This window comes from Annulohypoxylon maeteangense (genome assembly GCF_022496945.1).
Source record: "Annulohypoxylon maeteangense strain CBS 123835 unplaced genomic scaffold GGS22scaffold_38, whole genome shotgun sequence".
In the NCBI taxonomy this organism is placed as follows: domain Eukaryota; kingdom Fungi; phylum Ascomycota; class Sordariomycetes; order Xylariales; family Hypoxylaceae; genus Annulohypoxylon; species Annulohypoxylon maeteangense.
This window is the reverse complement of record NW_025953285.1, coordinates 67599-78880: the sequence shown is the minus strand read 5'-3', so window position 1 is coordinate 78880 and position 11282 is coordinate 67599.

Sequence of the window (11282 nt, the reverse complement as noted above, 5' to 3'; positions counted from 1 at the left end):
TTTATAAAAATACCGTTATTAATTCCCTCGCCATTAACATTATTAAAATTAAAAAAAACCTTTTTTTTAAAAAGTTTTAATTCGTATAATATATATAATATTAAATTTATATAACGTTTAAGTTTTATTATAAAAAAATATAATAATATAAAAATTAACGTAATAAATAAATATAATAAAAAATTAATAATATATATAAATTTTAATATAAATAATAAAATAATAAATAAATAATAATTAAAAAAATTTATATAAAATTATAACATATTTACGTTTACCGTTTTTTATTACGTTATAAAAATAAATTTTATAAATATAATATTACATTAAAAAGTAAAGTTTTAATTAAATATTAATAAAAAAAATAAACGTTATAATTATAAGTAATTTATTATATATATATTAATAAAAATGTAAATATATAAAAAAAATTTTCCCTTTATTTTTTATTTAGTAATTATTTTTTATTTAAATATAATATTATATTAAATTATTTTACATTTAATATATTTTCTTTTTTTACTTTAATATTAATATTTCGATTTAAATTACATAATTAAGATTAATTTAATATCGTATTTTATTAATAAAAAAAATTAAAAACTTTAAAAAAATATTTATAATATTTTTCATTAAATATAAAAAACTATCGAAAAAACGTGATTTTAATTTTAAATTAAACTTCATTAACGTAATATATATAAGTAGTTATAAATTTAAAATATATATAAAATATTTTATATATAAATAATATTAATAAAAAAATAATTTTTATTAATATTCGATTAAAATTTATTATTAAAATTATTAATAAAATTTTTTATTATTATTATTTAAAAAAAAGGGAATTTAATTTAAGTTATAAATGTTTATTTTTTCGAATTAAACTTTAAATTTAAACATAAAAACTTCTTATTTATTAAAACATTTATAATATACCTCGAATTAAAAAAAACTTTTCTTTTTAACGAAAAAATTCCTTAAAATGTTTAAAATATTATAAAAAAAAAAAAATTTTTAAAAATTTAACTACTTTTTTTTTAACATAATTATATTTATTAACATTTTTAAAATTTTATTTAAAAAAAAGTTTATATTTATATAATTAATTCTTATTTTATATAACGTTTAATTAAAATTATTAACTTTTTTAATTATTAAAAAAATATTAATATAATCGAATTATTAAAAAAAAAACCATTAATTTTATTAATAAATAATAAAAAAATATAAACATAAATACGCTTACTTTTTTAACATTTAAGGTCGAAAGTTTTTAAATAAAATATTTAATAAAATATATAAAAAAGGAAAAATAAAATAATAAAAATAATTTATACCGTTTAATTTTTTTTATTTTATTATTTAAAAAATAATAAATAAATAAAAAAACGTATCGTTATTAATTTATACGCGTTTAATAAATTAATGTTTATTAATATATATCCGTTTTTATAATAAAAAGAAATTATTTAAAAAATATAAAGAAAAAAGTTTTTTTTTATCGTTAATAAAATTGTTTTTTTTTATTAATTATTTATTATTAAATGTTATTCTAAATAAATAATAATAATTTTACTTAAAAGTTTTAAAATTTTAAACGTAACTTTTATAAATTTTAAAAATTCTTTTATTTTTAATTAATAATTTATAAATTAATATTTAAAAATATTTTAATATTTTTATAAAATTTATATTAATAATATTATAATTTTTAACGATATTAAAAAAACGTATTATTAATATTTAAAGAAATTATTTTAAAAATTTATAAATATCGATTTTATTTTTATTTTAAGTAAATTATTTTTAGGTTTTTTTTTAATTATACTTTTAAATTTTATTATTAATAATAAAAAATCTATTATTATTTCGAAAAAAAACTTTAATAATACGTAAATTAAAAATATTAATAATTTTCGCCGTGTATAAAATATATATAAAAATAATAAGATTTTTATAAAAATATATTTTATATTATTAATAAAAAGTTAAGTTTTTTTAAAATAAAAAAACTATTTTATTTATCGTTAATAAAATATAAAATAAAATCTTTGCATTTACGTAAAATTATAAAAATTATATAATTAAAATTACTTTTAAATTTACTTTTATTAAAAAAACTTCGTTTTAAATTTTATAAATTTAATTTACCTGCTTTTTAAATTTAATTCATTAAAATTATAATTAATGAACGTTTTTAAAAATAAACGTATTAAAATAATATAATTTAACGTTATAATATTTTATTTAAATTAAAATTAAAATAATAAAAATATCCCCGTATTAAAAATTTTATCGATTTTATTTTATTTAAAAATATTTACACGTATTAAATTAAAATATAAAATTATAAAATTAAAAACTATATATTTAATTTAATTTTATTATTTTATTTATATTTCGTTATAATTTTATATTATTTTTATTATTATTTTAATAAATTATAAACTTATAAAAAACATAATTAATTAATTTATTTTTCGTACCGTTAATATTAATAAATTAAACATTAAATTTACCGTTACGTTTTTATTTTTATTTTAATTTAATTTTATAATTTATTATATTATCGAAAAATATAATTTAATTTTTAACGTATTATTTTAACTTTTAATATAATTTAACGTAAATAATAATAAAAAAAACGATAAAAAATTAAATCGATTTTTAAAAATATAATCGATAATATTTTATATTATAATAATAATATTATATATATTATTATAAAAATAAAAGTTAAAAAAAAGTTTAAGGATAAATTAAAAAAAATATAAAGAAAATAAAAAAATAAAATAATAAAAAAAATTATTAAAAATAAATATAAAAAAAATAAAAAAAATAATAATAATATAAATTAAAAAATAAATTATTATATTATATTAATAATAAAAAAGTTTAATATTTACTTATTTTTTTAAAATACGTATAAAAATTTCGTAATAATTTATAATAATAAATATTATTTTAGAGAAACCCTGGCCGCGCAGTATGGGTACATCGTCAGATCCGCGCAGTAGAGCTAAATCGAAAGAGGTATAGCTTGAGGTACCTTGTCCGCCATACAAGCTAGTATGCGGCCAAATGTATCTTTTTGCGCGATGTACCTTTTTGGAACACCTATCTTCCCGACCAGGTTCAATCAATCATTCTGCGCTCAATCCATGTTCAAATCTTTGATAATTACAATCATTAAAAAGGTCTCAATCAGCCCTTCTTTTCACCCTGTTTGCATTTGTTGCATCAAGTGTGACGTCAATTGAGCTCCGTTTGAAGTTGGTGGTCTTGTTAGAGTGCGATCGGAGGTCTTAGAATTCTATCCCTCTGCCCGAATCATTTCAATCCAGGATATCTCCTTCGGCCTTCGAGATACGCACCTGCAATTTGGCTCTCGCGTAGAGCCGATCGAGGGGTTTGAAATGATAGTAATTATATAAGATTCGAGGCTATCTTGAAGGAGAAACAATTGATTAAAGTAGATTGAAGGGAATGGGGGCGTTCTGGGTACCTTTCGAATGCGCTAGCGCGGATTTTAGCGTTACTGCGCGAATTGGACGATGTACCCATACTGCGCGGCCAGGGTTTCTTTTATTTTAAATCGAAAAAAATAATATATAAATTTAAAAATATATAAATTTAAAATATATTAAGAAAAATTTAAAAATACGTTACGTGGTATTTTAAATATTAAAAAAATAAAATAAATAAATAAAAACTTTATAATAAAATAATATTAATTAATTTAATATTTAAATTTTATTATATTATTACGTAAAATTTTATCGTTAATTTATTAAAAATTTTATCGAAAAATTTATTTTAAGTTATTTCGAATTATATTTATTTTAATATTTTTTTTATAATTATATATATATTTTCGAAAAAATTTATTTTATTTTTTAATAATATTATATATATTATTAAAAAATAAACTTTCGTTTTATTTTATATTTTAATATTATATAATTAAAAAATATTAACGAAAGTTATTTTAAATTAAAACTTAAAATTCGTTTTTAAATTATAATAATTTTTATAAGTTATTATATTTAAACGAATAAATAAAATAAATAACGTAATTAAAAAATTAAAATCGTTTTTTAATATTATTATTCATCGTTTAATATTTTTTAATTAAATATTTTCCCCGCTTTTTAATATAATATTAATAATACGTATTTATTTATATTTAATTATTTCCCGAACGAAATTATTTTCGATTTTTATTCACGTTTCGTTTTATTTTTTATTAACGTTTTTAAATTAATTTTAAATTTCGAAACTTTAAAATAAATATATTAAAAAAAAACTAAAACGGTTATAAACTTTATCGTTATTAATTCGAAATTATATTATAATTTAAAATATTTATAAATATATTTTAAAATTAAAAAATATATTCATTTACGTTTATATAAAAAATATATTTTATTTAAAAAAAATCCGAAAAAATATTTAACTTAATAAATAAACTTTTTATTTATTATTCGTTAAATTAATAATTTTATATATAAATTAAATATTTTAAATTTTTAAAAAATTTATAAAAGTATATTAATAATTTATTTATTTATATAAATTATTTAAAAATATTAATTTTTATAATAAAAAAAAATTATAACATAATTATATAATTATATAAAAAAATAATAAATATTAAATTTCTTTTAAAATTAAAAAATTATTAAGTTATTATATTAATAAAAAAAATATTAATATTAAAATATCTTATAAAATAAAAGAAATATTCCGTAATTAATAATAAATAATATATTTAAAAATTATTTTCTTAAAATATAATTAAATTAATAAATAATTATAATAATTAATATTTTATTTCGTTAAAAAATTTAAAACTTAAATTACCATTTACATTTTTACTTAAATTTATTAACTTTTTTATTACTTTTAAAATAATTTTAATTATAATTTTAAATATCGTATTAATTATTTTTATTATTATTTTTACTTTTATTATTTTAATTTTTACTTTTAATAATAATATATTTATAAATATCGTAACCGTTATTTATAAAATAAACATTCGAATAAAATTACTTTTATCGTTTTAATATTAATAAAAACGTTAATATTTTCCCTCGTAATTAATAATTAATAAACTTCGTTTATTAAAATATTTTTTTTTTAATTTTATAAAACATGTTTTCGTTATAAAAAAGCTTTTAATTTTTTAATTTAAAAAAACTTAATATATAATAATTTAATATATATATATATTTCGTAATTTAAAAAAAATCATTTTTTTTTAATTAATATTATTAATTATTAAATTCGAACTTATTATATATACATTTTTCGCCGGCGTTTTTCCGGTTTTATATAACGTAATAATTAACATAAAACATATAACGTAAATAATATTATTTTTAAATAATTAATTTAATTTTTAAATTAATTCGATTAATTATTAAATTATTTTTTATTTCATTTTTTAATTAATTAATTTATTTATAATTAAATTAATTTAAAAATTAATTTAAAAATAAAATTAAAAATTTATATAATTTATTATTAAATTAAATTTAATAATGAATTTTATAATTAAATTAAAAATTATTTATTTATTTATTTAATTAATTAAATATTTAATATAAAAATTAAATTAAACATCGATTTATAAATTAATTAATTAATTATTAAATTAATTAAATTATTAATTATTAAATTATTATAAAAATTAATTTAATTAATTATTATATTTATTTTTTAAATTAAATTAAAAATTAATTTATTAATTATTAAATTAATTTTTAAATTAATTATTAAATTAACGTAATTAAATTAATAATAATTATATAAAACTTTTATACGATTTAATTAATTAAAAACTTTAAATAAATAAGTTTATAATAAATAAATAAAAAATAATTAAAAATTATATAATCGTAAACGTTTTACCATGAATTTTATTATAAACCCCGTTTTTTTTAATTTTTTATTTTAATAATTTATTAAATTTAATTAAAATTTTTTCTTTAAGTATTTTTTAAATTAATTCGTTATTATATAATTATTAAATTACTTTTAAATTAATAATTTTTAATATTAATATTACGTATATAACGTTTTCGTTTTTTTTTAAATATTAATTTAAATTAATTAATAATATTTAAATTTTATTATTATATATTACGTAATAAAACTTTTAACGTTACGCATATATTTCGTAAATAATTTATTTTAAAACTTTTAATTATAATACGAAAAAACTTATTTATATTTATTATTTAAAATTTAAAAGTTTTTTATATTTAATTTTAATTTTTTTTATATAATTTTATTTTTTCGCGGAATATTATCGTAACGTTTTTATTTCGTAATCGTTTTAATGTAATTATTTTTTTTTATAACGATATTAATTATTTTTATTATTTTTTCCACGTTTTAAATTATTAATTTAAATAAAATTTAAAATTTTTAATTATAATTTTTTATTTATTTAATTAATATTATTAAAATAAAAATTTAAGTTAAAATATTTATTATTATTATTATATTAATTTATAATTTTAAAATTAAATTTAATACGATATTAAATATAATATAAAAAACGCATTAAATAATAATAATTTTAATTTTTATTATTTTTAAAATATTTATTTTAAATATTCCGAATAAATATTTTAATGTTTTTATTTTTATTAATAAATTTTTTAAACATTTATTCGTTAACGTTTTAATTACGTTTTATTTATTAAATGTTTTTAATATTTTATTTTTAATTTTATATTTTTTTTATTATTTTTATATTTTTTTAATAAGTTTTTTATTTTTTTTATTAATTTATTAATTTATTAATTATTATTAATTAATATTATTTATTAATATATTTAATTTAAATTATTTTTATTTTTTATTTTTATATTAATAATAATAATATTACGTTTCGTTAATATACCGTTAATAATATAAATATATTATATTTTTTAAATAAAAAGTTTTTTTATAATTAATAATTTTATTATAAAATTTATTAAGTTTTCGATAAATCGTCGCATTTTTTTAATAATAAATTAATAAATAATAATTATTATATTAAAAAAAATTTTATAATAAAATAAATAAAAAAAATTTTATATTATATTTCGAAAATTACGTTTTTTTTATTTTTATTTTTTTTATTTTATAATTAATTAAATAATTATAATTTTAAATTTAAATTAATTAATATATATTTTTATAAATAAATTATTATTTATTTAAAATATAATTTTTATTATTATTAATAATATTAAATTTTTAAATTATATATTTAAATATTTATTTAATTTTTTAATAATTATTAAAAAAGTTTAAATATATTATTATTTAAATACGTTAATATTAATTATACGTATTATTATACGCGTTATAATATAAAAAAAAAGTAATGTTAACCGCGTAATATAAAGTTCGTTTAATTTTTCGCGTAATACCGTTAAATTAACGCCGTTCGAACGAGTATTTATTTTTTTATATAAAAAGTTATATAATTATATATATTATTAAAAATAAGCTTTTCGCGTTATTTCGCGTTATTTCGCGTTAATTTAATTAAATTTATATATTTTCCGACGAATTTATATTTAGTTTTTTTTTTATATCGATTTATTTTTAACGATTATTTTTCGTTTTAATTTTTTAATTTTAAGTTCGAATTTTTTTTAATCGAAAGTTATTAACTCGGGTTATTTATTATTAAAAAAGTTAATTATTTCGAATTTATTTTAATTTTAAAAATTAAATTAAAAAAAGAAATTTATTTTTAATTTTTTATTATTAATTTTATTAATTTTATTACGATTTAATTTCGATTTAACGATATAACGGTTTTTTTAATTTTAAATTTAATGTAATTAAGTTTATTTTATTCGTTTTTTTAATACGATTACGTTAATTATAATTATTAAAAATTTAAATTTAAATTAATTAAAAAATAATTAATTTAAAATTAAGTTAAAAAAAAAGTTATAAATGTTAAAATAAAGTTCGAAATTAACATAAATACATGTTTTCTTATATAAATTTATATAAAATAAAATATATATCGTTTAATAATTTTTCTTTTATTCGATATTACGCGGGAAATTAACCGAACTTTATATTATACGGCTAATATTACTTTTAATATTAATACGTTTTAATAATAAAATATATTTAAATATATAATTAAAAAATAAATATAAAAAGTTTTTTTTAATAATAATATTAAATTTATAATATATTTTAATTATATTTATAATATTAATTATATTATAACGAAAACGCGTTTTTAAATAATATTTATTTTATTATATAAATTTTTATATAAATTAAAATATTTTTAAAAACCCCGTTATAATATAAAAATATTAAAAATTTTTAATTTTTAATTTATTTTTTTATTAAAATTAATTTAAATTTTTTATAAAATAATTTATATTATATTTTATTTTAAACGTAATTAAATAAATTTAATTATATTATATTTAAAAAATATTTTATTAAATAATTATAATTTAAATTAAATTAAAATATATTTTTACGAAATGATTTTTTTAATATCGGTCGTAAAACCGGGGTAATATTATTTAACGAATTTTTAAAAACGTATTATTTTATTAATAAAACTTTTAAAATTAATAAATTTAAATTTAATAATTAATAATATTTATTAAAAAAAAGATTTTTTTTTTAAATTATAAAATATATATATACGTTAAATTATTATATATTAAGTTTTTTTAAATTAAAAAATTCGAAGTTTTTTTATAACGAAAACACGTTTTATAAAATTAAAAAAAAAACATTTTAATAAATAAAATTTATTAATTACCGGTTACGAAAAAAAACATTAACGTTTTTATTAATAATAAAACGATAAAAATAATTTTATTCGAATGTTTATTTTAAAAATAACGGTTATAATATTCGTAAATATATCGTTATTAAATATAAAAATCGAAACGGTAAAAATAAAAATAACGACGAAAACGGTTAACACGGTATTTAAAATCGTAATCGAAATTATTTTAAAAATAATGAAAAAATTAATAAATTTAAATAAAAAAAATAAATAATAATTTAAGTTTTAAATTTTTTAACGAAATAAAATATCGATTATCGTAATCGTTTATTAATTTAACCGTATTTTAAAAAAGTAATTTTCGAATATATTATTCGTTATAAACCGCGGAATATTTTTTTTATTTCACGAAATATTTTAATATTAATATATTTTTTTTTATTAATATAATAATTTAATAATTTTTTAATTTTAAAAAAAATTTAATGTTTATTATTTTTTTATATAATTACGTAATTAAGTTACGGCTTTTTTTTATTATAAAAATCGGCACTTTTAAATAATTTATATAAATAAATTATTAACACGATTTTATGAATTTTTTAAAAATCCGAAATATTTAATTTATACGTAAAATTATTAACTCGATAAATAATAAATAAAAAGCTTATTTATTAAGTTAAATATTTTTTCGAATTTTTTTTAAGTAAAATATATTTTTTATATAAACGTAAATAAATATATTTTTTAATTTTAAAATATATTTATTAATATTTCGAATTATAACGTAATTTCGAATTAATAATAACGAAATTTATAACCGTTTTAACTTTTTTTTAATATATTCGTTTTAAAGTTTTAAAATTCGAAATTAACATAAAAACGTCGATAAAAAATAAAATAAAACGAAAATAAAAATTAAAAATAATTTCGTTCGAAAAATAATTAAATATAAATAAATATACATTATTAATATTATATTATAAAACGGGAAAAATATTTAATTAAAAAATATCGAACGATAAATAATAATATTAAAAAACGATTTCGATTTTTTAATTACGTCGTTCGTTTTATTTATTTATTTAAAAATAATAATTTATATTAATTATTAAAATAATTTTTATTTTCGTAAATAAAAATTATTATAATTCGAAAACGAATTTTAAGTTTTAATTCGAAATAATTTTCGTTAATATTTTTTAATCGTATAATATTAAAATACGAAATAAAATAAAAACTTATTTTTTAATAATATATATAATATCGTCGAAAAATAAAATAAATTTTTTCGAAAATTTATATATAATTATAAAAAAAATATCGAAATAAATGTAATTCGAAATAACTTAAAGTAAATTTTTTAACGAAATTTTTAATAAATTAACGATAAAATTTTATATAACGATATAATAAAATTCGAATATTAAATTAATCGATATTATTTCGTTATAAAATTTCGATTTATTTATTTTATTTTTTTAATATTTAAAATATTACGTAACGTATTTTTAAATTTTCTTTAATATATTTTAAATTTACACATTTTTAAATTCGTATATTATTTTTTTCGGTTTAAAATAATATTTATCGTCGTGTATTATTACGAAAATTTTTTATACGTATTTCGAAAAAATAAATAAACGTTAAACTTTTTTATTATTAATATAATATAATAATTTATTTTTTAATTTATATCGTTATTATTTTTTTTATTTTTCTTTATATTTATTTTTAATAACTTTTTTAATCGTTTTATTTTTTTATTTTTTTTTATATATTTTTTTAATTTATTTTTAAACTTTTCTTTAATTTTTATTTTTATAATAACGTATATAATATTATTATCGTAATATTTTATAATTTAATAATTTTTCAATTAAAACGAAATGAAATTATTAATTAATAAATTCGAATTTAATAATTAATAATGTTTATTAAAAAAAAAATTTAAAAATTTTTTTTAAATTATAAAATATATATATACGTTAAATTATTACATGTTAAATTTTTTTAAATTAAAAAACTCGAAGTTTTTTTATAACGAAAATACGTTTTATAAAATTAAAAAAAAATATTTTAATAAACGAAATTTATTAAAAATAATATAATTTAATTTATTTAATATAAAATAAAATAATTAAAATATATTTTAAATATTAAATAAATTAAAAATATTTTTAAAATAAAATAATTAATTAAATTTAAAAGTTTATATATTTAATTAAATATAAAATTTAAAATTTAAAACTTAAAAAATATTTAAATTTATATATATAAATATTTATATAATAAAATATATATTTTTTAAATTCGAATTTTCGAGAAAACTTCGGTTTTTTAAAATAATTTAACATTATAAATATAATTAAATTATATTATAAATTTAATGTTATTTTTTTTAAATAAAAAAAAATTAAAAAAAATTTAAATTAAATTTTTTATTTACGCGTTAAAAATTTAATTAATTAAAAATTTTTATAATTAAAAAAATATA